Source organism: Dromiciops gliroides, chromosome 1, assembly GCF_019393635.1.
Source record: "Dromiciops gliroides isolate mDroGli1 chromosome 1, mDroGli1.pri, whole genome shotgun sequence".
Lineage (NCBI taxonomy): Eukaryota > Metazoa > Chordata > Mammalia > Microbiotheria > Microbiotheriidae > Dromiciops > Dromiciops gliroides.
This window is the reverse complement of record NC_057861.1, coordinates 477670913-477684275: the sequence shown is the minus strand read 5'-3', so window position 1 is coordinate 477684275 and position 13363 is coordinate 477670913.

Here is a 13363-nt window from a genome sequence, read left to right as displayed (position 1 = left end):
TTATACATTTGTTAGAACTCAACCCTTGAAGGAAGTGTTTGTGAAGAGCTGTATTATTGTGAAGCCAGAAGTGTCAAATGCTCATATGATCTGTGTTTATTACATGATTATTTATATAACCACCTCCATGAGCAGCACAGTATCTTCAGGGAAAATTATAACACCTCCCCTCATATCTTGATGGATTTAGCCTAGTACTCCAAGTCTGATAGCCTTTGGATTAGGAATGCCTTCCAGACCACAGGTGCTTCTTATCACCAGGATTCTACCATCTCAAGCATCAACTCTAACATTGACCTGTCGGATAGAAGAGTTAGCCTCCCTGAATCAACAAAGCTTTCATAGGAAGATTTCAGAGTCAGCTTGTGCCATAACGGTCAGACCACTGCTCTTCCTTCCACCACCACCTCCCTTCACACTCAGATGGAAACAGCCTCGGTTGCAAAGCCCTGAAGGTCTAGCTCCAAAGTCGTTATCCATGGGAGTCACCCTTGCAGAAATGTGACATGTCAAATGTTTCTGCAAGTGCTTCAGCCTGAACATCCATAGTAAACAAAGACCCAAGGGGGAAAAATGGTAGTGAAGAGTGAAGTCTTTGGCATTATAAACATCATAAAGATATATATACATGCATATATATATCTATATGTAGATATAGATATAGATATAGATATAGATATAGATATAGATATAGATATAGTATTAAAGAAGATACACAACTGTTTTGCTCTGTACCCTAATATGAAAACTCTCTCTTCCCAAATAAAGGCTTTCTTGCTTTTCTATGTGTACCTCCAGCATTTAACAGTGTTTTGTATATATTAAGTGCTTAATAATTATTTTTTCCTTGTAGTCATTCATTCACATACAGATATGGCGCATAAGGAAATTGTTTCTACATGGGAATGGGTTTTTAACTTGAGTTATCTGGAATGACAATCAATAATTAAATTAAGCAGATAAACATCAAGATTTCCTTTTGCCTTGTGGGTGCACCTTCCTTCCAGGTGCCAAAGAGATCAGTGATGGAGATGGATGCCTGCTGATCAAGATGGAGATCCCTAAAACATTCTACTGTTTGATGTTTAAGAAATTAACCCTTGCCTGAACTGATATGGCCAGACTTTGATTGGCAAGTAAGCCTTCCTATTGTGAATAAAAGGGAGTAATTACATCTCCAAGAAGATAGGGATGTGAGAGCCTGGAGCAGAAGGGGATACTGATGGAATAGGACAGGGGTCTTTAGGTAAGGCTCTACTGCCACCTCTGTCACTATCATAAGCAGAAGCTACTACTACCACTTTCAACAAACTGGCACAGGAACAAAAGTGGAGGCACTAAGATTGTATTTGAGCCATTGAACAAAAGGGAACATTCCAAGCATTCCTAGAGATCCTTCTTCCTACTCAGAAAAGATATGGAGAATATCCTTTCTCATACTAATTCTAGTTTCTTGAGAGATTTTTATTGTTTAATTTTTTTTCTAAAAGATGAAAGGGGGAGCATTTTTGATGATGGTGATGATGATGGTGATGATGATGGTGGTGTGTGTGTGTGTGTGTGTGTGTGTGTGTGTGTGTGTGTGTGTGTGTGTGTGTGTGTGTGTTTGAGGTGGCAGAGGGAGAGGTAATCTTGTGTGAAGTCCCCAGGAAAAAGGAAGAGAGGTTTATACCTACTGCTGTGATATTTTTCCCCTTCACACAGTGTGGACTCTGAACTATATCAAAGACTTTATTGATTTCTATGTCTATAGTTTCCCCAAAACAAGGAAGTAGAAATAGCAATTTCTTAAATAGCAGTTTCTTAAGGAAGAAAATATAAGGAAGCAGAAGCACCTTTTCTTCCCATTGTCTTACTGAGTCCTTGAAAGGAAAAGAAAGCAATTTTCCTCCAGAGGAAGAGACAGGAAGTTGATCCCATAAAAAAGACAGACAAAAGCATGAAAACTCCTTCCTTCAGAGCTCAGAAAATGAGTGCCACTCACATGATGAAGGGGTATCAGAGGGAACAGTCAGACCTTTACCTATGAATCCAAACACCAAATCAACATACTTGCTCCGTCTATATATTACCAGAAAGGTTAAATACTCATTTCCAGAATAATAGAATGATTCAGAGATATAACTAGACCAAATTCTCAGTTTCTTTAATCATCCTTTAACTTGTGATCAATATGGTATCTAATCACTATAAACCTTTGAGGAACTACTTATGGTATTGTGTGATTTGAAAGAAATATGTGAATATATTTCACTAACTCAGCAAAGCTATTATCTAGCATTATAAAGCTCAATATTTTTATCCTCATGAAATTCCACTGACTGAGCAATCTACTGATTTATAGGTATTTGACAATGTATTAGTGATGTGTTATATACTTTTTTGTGCCTACATTCATCTGTGGTTGTATATAAGCAGGCAGGCAAGAAACATTTATTAAACACTTACTATGTGCTAATTACTCAGGATACAAAACCAAAGGGAATGAAAGATAGCCTTTGGCCTCAAGAAACATACATTCTGATAGGGAATGACAACATATAAAAGGGTATTTAAAAATTGAGGCATCTGAGCAGTCCTTGTGGTAAAGTCCAGTGAGTCAGAAGTCAAGAGGCAGATGAAACATGGACGACCTGGGCCATTCCCCAAAATGGAGGCTTCTACAAGGAACTTCTCAATGAGAGTAGGAAGCAAGTTTGATGGAGGGATAGTTTAGGAAAGAGGGCAGACTTGAGTTTGTGACAAAGTACAAGGTTTCTCATTTTTTATAGATTTTTTTTCTTATTATTCACTTGATTTTTTTTAAAGGCTTGATCTAATTTCCCTTGAGATGTTCTGTTTGTGTGCACTGTGTGTGTATGTTTATGCTAATTTACCTGCATGCCTTAATAAGACTGAAAGTATTAAGGCAAACATTATTTGTCCCAATTTTATAAATTGAAAAAAAATTCAGAGGACATGGATGGAAGGTGATTAAACTTATACTATTGAGAATATGAATTTAGAGCTCTGTGCTACTGGATATTTCACTAAATTAATAACATAAATTCTGATTTCCTTACCAGTGGGGTGCAGAGTAAAGGGGATTAGGTTATTATTCCAATAGCTATAATAAATATATAAATTATGGTTTTGTGACTAGAATGTTATAGAGCTAATCAACTAGCTATGACTATACAATAGATACTCAGAGTAATAATCATAAGCAAAACTGAATTTTTCAAGAGGACATGGGGTGTATGTGTATGTGTGTATGAGTGTGTCTTAATCAAAGTTTTTTTATTGGCAAAGTTGTAGCATGGTATGCAAATAATGTTCCTCTCTTTATTTCAAACCTTTCAGGTGACTAATGTTTTCATATTGTCCCTTTATCTCCATGGGTCTTCTTGGAGAAGCCCCAATTAAACCCTACCCTAGCAGTGTTCCATATTCTTAAACATTCTGTTCTTTCTTTCCCCTCCATCTGACCTTTTTCCAAACACTAAAAAAAACTATTATTATATCTGATTCCTGAAGACCTTCAAAAGTAGCTGAGTGTTCTGTTAAACTAATTTGTGCTAAAATTTTAGCCATTTAATAAGTGACCACATTAACTGGAGAAGATAAAAAACAATGTCTTAATCCAAAGAAATAACTGATGGGCATCAAAGACATCATTTCAGATATGTGTAAGAAAGGGATTTGGGGTATAAGCAGCCATATGACATCCCATGGTTCTGGTTTTCTTTGTATAGGGCCAATTCTCATCTAAAGAATGTGCTTTGAGATTTTAAATTCAAGTTCTAAAACCCTAGACTGTGTGGAGTTGCCTTATGTTTTTACATGTAGTTTCATTAGTATAGATCTTCCATCCACCAATTCATATCAAAATAGTCATCTTATGTATTAATTTCCATCTTATGTATTAATTCTTATTAATGTTGTCCCATAGACATTCCTTAAGTGATCTATAATATCAGATGGTATCATCTGTCTTTTTGGGATCTAGGGATGAAGATATAGAACAGAATAGCATACCTCACTAGCCTTGTTTGTTTTGAGTTCTGTCATGCATGTTGTCATGCATCTATTTCGTACAATAGTCTTCTTTGAGACTCTTAAATTAGTGCAGGTATTCTGCAATACCATAATCAAAGGCCTCAAACAAATGATTATGGAGGGTTCTTTTGCTGACAATCAGTACATCATCAGTCTAAATATCAATTAACAAGTATTGATTAAATTTTCATATATGTCAGATATTGTGCTAAGTGTGGGAAATGTAATGGAGGAACAAATTCAAAGAATAAAATCACTCTTACCCTCATATAGCTTACATTTTTACAGTCTTATGTGGGAGGGAGTTAATAATTTTATATAGGCCAAGAATTATACTCTGTTGAAAATGTTTCTCCTTTATATTACTGGAGAATTAAATCTTCAGGATTAGGATTTTGGCAATCTTGATCTGTCTGCTCTGAAATTTGAGTTTCGCAATACTCATTAGTAGCCACTGGCCTTGCAATGTCATCTAACTATTTTGGGGGACCTATCTTGGGGTATAAATCAGATAATCCAGCAAATTCATCACCAATGCACCTCAAAAACAATAACTTTGATCTCAATGAAGTATAACTTGAGTGCTATGGTGGAAGTAGGGGCATGGTCTGGATCATGGTGGATGTCAGGCAATTTCAGATGAGATTGGATTCTGAACAATTGGAAAAGGAGCACCTTTAACACCAGAGCCAGAACTCCCCAAACCTCAAATTCAGCACATGTTCTATAATTTATAGCTAGAATTCAGGCTTTAGGATCCTAATGAAATAGGGACACTTAAGTATTGTGAGTTAGACTTCAGGATGGCATCAAGATATGATAAATAGTTATGCTTTTCTGAAGATGGGAGGAGATGTCTAAATCCATATTTATATCTTTATATCTATAACAATAGGGCAGCACAATGGATAGAGTGCCAGACATTGAGTCAGAAACTTATCTTTGTGAGTTCAAACCTGGCCTCATATACTTACTAGCTGTGTGACCCCATGAAAGTCTTTTAAACCTATTTGCCTTAGTTTCCTCATCTGTAAAATGGGCTGGAGAAAAAAAGGCAAATCACTCTATTATCTCTGCCAAGAAAATCCCAAATAGGGTGACATAACGTCCAGCATGACTAAAAATGACCAAAAAATAACTATACCAATATTATTTATACCTAACTTGTAATGCCTTCAGAGGAGATATGGCAGAGCAATATGTAATTTAGACTACTAAATCCACAATTTTTTCTAAACTATTAAGAAATTAATGATCTTACCAGTTTGTTAGATAGCTATCCATGGTCTTTCCTTAGATTTAAGACTTTTTTTTTCTTTTCTCACACAAGCAACATATGTGTATAGTATTATTCAGTCTCAAATTATGCTTCTTTGTATTCTTTGTTCCCTTTAAATGGAAGGAAAAAGTTTCCATGTGGTATGCTTCATTAGAGGTCTTGGTCCAATAGGGTGTAACTCAGCATCACTCTAACCTTTGACTGTTCTAAAAAAAACAACAAAAATACCTAACAAATATATATATATATATATATATATATATATATATATATCCCAAGCATAAGTGTTCCCATGCACAATCAATATCAAATCTTAAAGCTGATTTCAGTCATCCCTAATTATGTCTTAGAGATCTCTTGAAAGAAAGATTAAAATTCCTTGTTCTCATTTGTTTCTCATTTTCAAGCAATTTAAAATGCTTCATTTTTTATTAAAAAAAAAAACAGGGTGGTGACCAGTAAAAGACATCTGGGAATGCTTTAACTAATCTAATTTCTTAGGTTGTTTTACTAATGCCTAGTCAATTAGGAAATTGTTGTTCTGTTTGTGATGCATTGGGGGTGGGATGGAGAAAGGTTGATTTGCCAGCTGCTTTAGTAATATACATACATACATACATACATACATACTTACATACATATGAATATATATGTATATATGTGTGTGCCCCTGATAAACTTTCACAGTAAGAACTGTGGTACAAAAACGAAAACCTGGGGGCAGCTAGATGGCACAGTGGATAAAGCACAGGCCCTGGATTCAGAAGGACTTGAGTTCAAATCTGGCCTCAGACACTTAACACTTACTAGCTGTGTGACCCTGGGCAAGTCATTTAACCCTCATTGCCCCACAAAAATATAACAAAAAACAAACAACAAACAACAACAACAACAAAAAAAAACCCAAGAAAACCTTTAGTGGACATAGGGGACTAGAAATGACCCTCTAGGCAAACAGAATTGTACCTGTTAGAAGAGGTGGATTATTGGGGCTAGACTTCTGCGATTTTACTTAGGGATAATTGATTATTCAATGTCCCCTTGCTCTTCTCTCCTCCCCAACTTCTGTCATTGCTTTTTTGATGGGCCCTTGTTTAATAATAGTCAATTATGACTGTGAAATACTAAGAATTAAATTAGAGGCCAACTATAATGCTGATAGACCTACAAGAATTGTTTGATTCAATACTGAAACATTATGTCATGTTACAGGTAAAACAAAAATGCCTCAGGTAAAATGAGAATAAATATATTCTCTTAGGTGTCTGGTGTTTTAATGATGTCATTTGGCTCCATGGTGCTTCTCACAAAGCCCTGACCAAATTTCTTAGGACTAGTGGATGGAGAGATAACTTTGGAGTCTAGAATACCTGTGTTCAGCACATGCCTCAAATGCTTGTAAATTCTATAGCCCTGGCTGAATCAAATAAACTCTTAGAGGCCCAGGAAGTTCTCTAACATTGTAAATTATGAAGCAGATGCTAACCTGCATTAGAAGATAGAGTTTCCTTACCAGGAGTTCCCTTATATCAATGAAATAAAAGGTCCAGCCCCAGAATAAATTTGTGTGAAATTATCACTTTTGGAATACATTGTTTCATCTTCTTGCAACATGCCTTAAAAAAAAATTCTTACTCTCCCCTGCCATGCAGGACTGGAAGATTGAGATGGAGATCATATGTTAATTAGCTAAATTTCTTTGCCATGTGGAGCTTAGCAAAAATTTAAAAGTGTATAGCAAGGAAAGACTAGGACTGCATCAGGAGAAATACTATAGGTAAATTTATGGTGAGCATTTTGACTTTTAAGCACCATGATGCTGAAAACATGTCATGTGGGAAATCTTAACATTTATGCCAAGAAAAAAAAAAAATAAAAAAGATGCAACCTGGGAGGCCAGTCTAACAATACTTCCAGGTTTTTCTGGTTTAAGATAGAATGAAAGATTAGTCCTATGTGGCTAAGAAAAATGAGGCAAGGGGAGAGAGAGTTGATGAAGATATATTAGATTCTGAAAGGTTAGAAATGGATGGATGCCAAAAATCTGTTAGAATTGGTAAGCAGCTAAAAATGAGACGTCTAGTATTAGAACTAAAAGGGAGACAGTTGAATCACTTAAAGGGACACATAAAGAATCTCATTACAAAAGCCAATAGAATTGTTTTTAACATCTATTGGGCAGCTATAAAATATGCCATGTTAATTAACTTAGAAAGTACCTTTATTTCTGGCAGGGAGCAAAAAGTGAACATTGTAGAGGTGCTTACTTCACTTTCTCTGTTTAGTTTGTAGAGGGTGTGTCATTAAAATTAATGATAGCAAATAATTCTTCATTTTCATCCATATTTCAAGGTTGGTGAGGATAAGCATTAACACTAAGAATTTCCCCTTCCTTTTATCATTGGTTGTCTTGTCCTGCAGTTGAGATTTTCACCCTTAAAACAGATTCCTAATATTAGAATAATAACATGCAATATTTTAGAAATTTGGAAAGAAATCTTTGTACCCAGCCAAAGGATAAGGTCATTGTGAAGTCAGGTCCAGTGCAAAGTCCACATTTTCATTACTCTCTTAACACGCCTCCATCCTGCTCTGAGGCATTCCAGCGAATCCTGCTTTGAATAGAAACAGCAAATAACATGCAACCTTGCCAGGCTACAAAATAATTCTCGCAAGTCAAAAACATCATCTGCTTGTATTGAGAGCATCACCTCAGTTTAATTAGGTCAGTATCACAAAAGGTTTAAAATTCTCCAGCCAAAGTCAAACAACTGAAATTTCCTACTACTCAGTTTCATGGTGATTATTCATGGGGGAGCACTGAGCTCCTGGAAGAAATATAACATGGTATTAGTGCTGGTGATTGTATTTTCCTTTGTTGGTGAGGATATTAAATGCCTATAGCCAAAGTTCACTTTAATGCTCCCAATTTCTGTGAGGAAACAGAGATTGAAGATCCATTATAATTAGTATGCTGATTTTGGTTGTAACTCAAATCCATTCCATATTCCAGGTTGTTAGGCACAAAGATGTATTCATGGATGAAACATAAGTGAAGTCTCCTTGGGGTGGAGTGAAGGTGGAGGGTGTAAGATGGGGAAGGGAAGACCTGTTTCTTATTAGCATATTGGAGAGTAGAAGAGTATTATATTGAAAATTAATGGAAGAAAAATACCAACTGTATAATTAGAGATGAAAATCAGATTTGATGTTCTTTCTGAAAAGTAAGTAGATGCCAAGGAAGAAGAAATATCTTTTCTTGCAAGGAATAACATAGAAGAGTCACAGAAGCTATCAGATAACAAATCATCAACAATGGAATTAATGAAAATGAATCAACTATTTGTACAATTCATAATAACATGAGTCCATTATCTTCCCTGGGCATTACACCAAGACAGCAGGCCCATGGGTCTCATGTTGCCAGCACCTCAAGAGGAATTTGAAACAAGTTAATAATCTGTTTCCCAAACTCTTCATCTATTTCCTTTTCCTGTCAAGTTATTCTCACCTATAAGAAGGAGATAGTAAGAACTCCTGAATCGCAGGGTTCTTGTGAGGATCAGGTGGGAAAATATTTATAAAACAATTTGAAAATCTTAAAGTATCATATAAATACAACCATCCTCCTCCTCAAAGAAAAGGCATTAGCACTGGTGGGGACCAAGAAAGTCTCTTTCAGAAAAAGAGATTTGTTGTAGTTATTGTTTCTCCTTTGCTCTCAAAGAGGACCAATGACATCAGGAGGGTGATGTCTTGACTTGCAAATTAATTGGATTTGAGTGAGGCAGACCCATGGCAAAATCATCAACCTTACTTTTTCCTCCAGAGTCATCAGAGTCCACTGGCAAGACATAGATCAGGATGACTAGCAATGGCCCTTTATGCAGTGGGAGACCGTGGTCTTTTAAAATTAGGTCTTTCCCAGATTACAGTACCCATTCAGTAATTAAAGGCTCAAATGAAGTGAGGGAAACCAAAATACAGCAATGAGGCCAGGCATTCCAGGCATGGTGCACAGTAAATAACAAGGCACAGAGTGAGGAAGTGGGGTTTCATGTGCAAGGACCTGCAAGGAGGTCAGTGTCACTGAGTTGTATAGCATGTAGAAGATAGAAAAAAGTAAAAAGAGTGGAAAGGTATGAAGAGGCAAGATTGTGAAGGATGTTAAAAGCCAAGTAGTCAATACATAAGAGATACTAAGATGGAACAGAGAGAACAGTCTGCCAAATATAGGAAAATTTACATGTACAATATATATGTATCTTTGTGGATGTGTATATCTATGCATATATACATGTATATCTTAAAATAATTATTTACATGCAAATACATATTTATTTTTCAAAAGCAACTGACAAAAGTAAACAGGTTAAGGATGGATAAATCAAGAATCATCAGACTTCGAGAAAACACCAAAACAAAAGACTAGGTAACATAATTCAGGAAATTATAAAAAAATAAAAATAAAAATCTGCCCACCTCTCTTATAAACAGAAGGCAATTTAAAATGAGAAAGAATCCAGTGATGGCTTCCTTAAAGAAATCCTATACTGAAAGAGCAAAAACAAAACAAACCCCTGGAATGCCCTAAGCAAAATTCAGAGCATCTAAGTCAAAGAAGAAAATATTGCTGGTAGCCAGAAAGTATGAATACAAGTACTAAGCCTTAAGTAGGATCATAGGACACAGTAATACTCTAACAAACAAAAGAAAAAGACTTACTTTATGATTAAGAATACACTATCCTGAAAATTGATTAGAATCCTCTAGGAGAAAAATATTTTTTATAGAATATAGGACTTTCATGCATTTTTGATGGAAATAACAAATCTATGTAAAAAGATTTAAATTCAAATGCAGGAAATAGAAGGAGAGAGAGAGAGAGAGAGAGAGAGAGAGAGAGAGAGAGAGAGAGAGAGAGAGAGGAAGGAAGGAAGGAAGGAAGGAAGGAAGGAAGGAAGGAAGGAAGGAAGGAAGGAAGGAAGGAAGGAAGGAAGAAAGAAAGAAAGAAAGAAAGAAAGAAAGAAAGAAAGAAAGAAAGAAAGAAAGAAAGAAAGAAAGAAAGAAAGGAAGGAAGGAAGGAAGGAAGGAAGAAAAAAAGAAAGGAAGGAAGGAAGGAACCTTGCTGTCATAATAATCCTTAGTGCAAAATTTATATCACTAAATAATATCAACAGCAAGGGAGAAAAAGAATAGTTCAATAAATTGGACATGATTGTTTTTTTTTAAAACAATGAAAAACAAAACCCAAATAACTGTCAAATAAAAACAAAACTTGAAATTGTCAAAAAGATAAAATTAGAAAGATGTGAGAAAAAAAGAAATGGTAAATGGAAGGAAGGGTTTGGTTATTTGAAAAATTAATGAAATAAGCTATTAGAGAATCTGATAAAGAAGGAAACCCAAAGTGACAATACAAATTTAAAAGAATCTACAGCAAATGTAGAGGAAATATAGGAATTTATTGCAAATAATTTTGTCTAATTATATATCCAAAACACATGGTAACTTAAATATAAAGAATTAATATTTTCCAAATGAAATTCATAGATTAGTAAAACAAGAAACTGAAGAATTTCAATAATTTTATATCAGGAAAAGAACTTATATAAACCAAAACAAGACAAAAACTCACTAAACAAAATCAACAACAAAATCTTATGATTACAAGAGTAACAACAATAAATCTACCAAGATTTGAAAGCCACTGTCAAGATTACATGAATTTAGAAGTGAATAAGCAAATTGTATCCTTTTTAAAAGAACAATTAATTATAATACTACAAACATTGCAAAAAATTATAAAGAAGAGATCCTACAAAATTTCTTATATGAGACAACATTTTCCTCATACATAAACCACAAATAGATGAAACAAAAAACCTGATAGATAAACATACATAATGATTATAGATAAAACAAGAAGCTAGCAAATATTTATTAATTATCCAGGTACTGTGCTAAAGTGCTGAGGCTATAAAGAAAAGCAAAAATAGTCCCACTTTTCAAGGAGCTCATATATTAATGGGGGAAACATCATGCAAATATGGTATTTGTAATATACATGTATAGATGCATATACTTTCATCCAAGTAATATATACATATGTGTACATAATGTACATGCAGCGTACATATACACACTTTATATGGGAACAATAAATATAGAACTATACATCCATCTAACTATTTGAATATGAGTACATTGGCATGCATGGATTTTTAGATATAGATTAGACATAGATATGAATATGTAATTTGTGATGTCCACAGAATATCCAGTTCAATTTGTACATAAAATATTTCTTAGCAAAGAGTCTATTACAACTTATTTTAAAAGATTTGACACTATGATTACCAGGTTGAATTGAAATCAGGAACCCAGGATAGCCTTAATATTAATTATAGATCATATTAACAAAATACAGTTAATTAAAAATTGTATTGAGATGCATAAATATAATATTAAATATATAAAATATAATAGCTTTTAGCATTAAAACATTAAAAATAATAAATGTCTTAATACAGGAAATAATATATACCTAATTTTGTTAAATGAAATCATAGCATTATTTGTAATGGAGAAATCCTAGCTTCTTTTATAATAAGATTGGGGGTAAGAAAGGCATGCCCCTTGTCATCATTATTATTTGATATAATTCTAGAAATGTGTATTAAAGCAATAACACAAGAAAGAAAAATAAGGAAAATAAGAATAGACAAATGACATAAACATTCATTTTTAGGTGACATCAACTGTTTAGATAGCCCTAGAAATTAAAATTAGTTGAAATAATTTATAATTTAAGGAAAGTATTATGCTATAAAATCCACAAAACAAAATCATTAGCCTTTCTCTACATTACCATTAAAACCTAGTGGGAAAATATAGTAAAATAAATTTATTTCAGAATAGCTACAGTATATATAAAATTATTTGGAATCCACCTCCTATGGCACACTCATACATACAAATTTATGTGAACATAACTACAGAACAATCTCTTACAGAAATAAGAAAATAATAATTGGAGAACTGCAGATTGCCCATGGTTGGGGCATTCCACTAATTAATATTCAGATTCAGTGGCATATCAACCAAGAAAATAACCATAAGATTTATTTCTAGAACTACACACACACACACACACACACACACACACACACACACACACACACACACACACACACACACACAGGGTACCAGATCTCAAACCATACTACAAAGTAGTAATATTTAAATCAACTTGGTACTGAATTAAAACTGGAAAAGTTCATCTATAGAACAGATTAAATACTCCAAACCCAGATGAAATCAAACGTGATAGCATAGATTTCTATAAATTAAAAGACTACAACTACTGTGTGAATGGAGCATGCTTTAAAAACTGGGGGAGGGGAGGGGGAAACTAAGGGAAATAAGCATTTATCAAAGTCTATATGCCAGGTACTGTGCTAAGTACTTTACAAATGTTATATCATTTGATATACCAGAAAAACAAACAACAAATTGCAAATTGCAAAGCAGCCTTTAAAAAATTAGATTTAGACCATCTCTTCTGCCATATACCAAAATAAACTCCAAATAGATACATAATAAAGATACTGTATATTACATTTGGTATATTTTAATACTATGTTGGTTGGCATCTCTGGTCAGCTTCATGTCTCTTTCCACTGCTATCCATCCTCTACTCAGCTGCCAAATACAGTAGCTCACTATCACTTCAAGGATCAAATATAAAAACCTGTGTTTGGCTTTTAAAGCCCTTTTATAATCTGACCCCTCCTTTCCTGTCTAGTCTTCTTACACATTACTCTGCTTGCTTGCATCCCAAGTACTTGCAATTCAGTAACATTAACCTCCTTGCTATATCACAAAGCTCTCCCTCTCCCTCGTTCTGAATTTTGGACTGCCTTCCATGTCTGGATTACTCTCCCCTCTCATCTCTGACTCTTTACTTCCCTAGGTTCCTTTTAACCTCATTTATAGTTTCACGTTCTGCATGAAATTTTTTCTAGTCCTTCTTTGTCTTAGTGC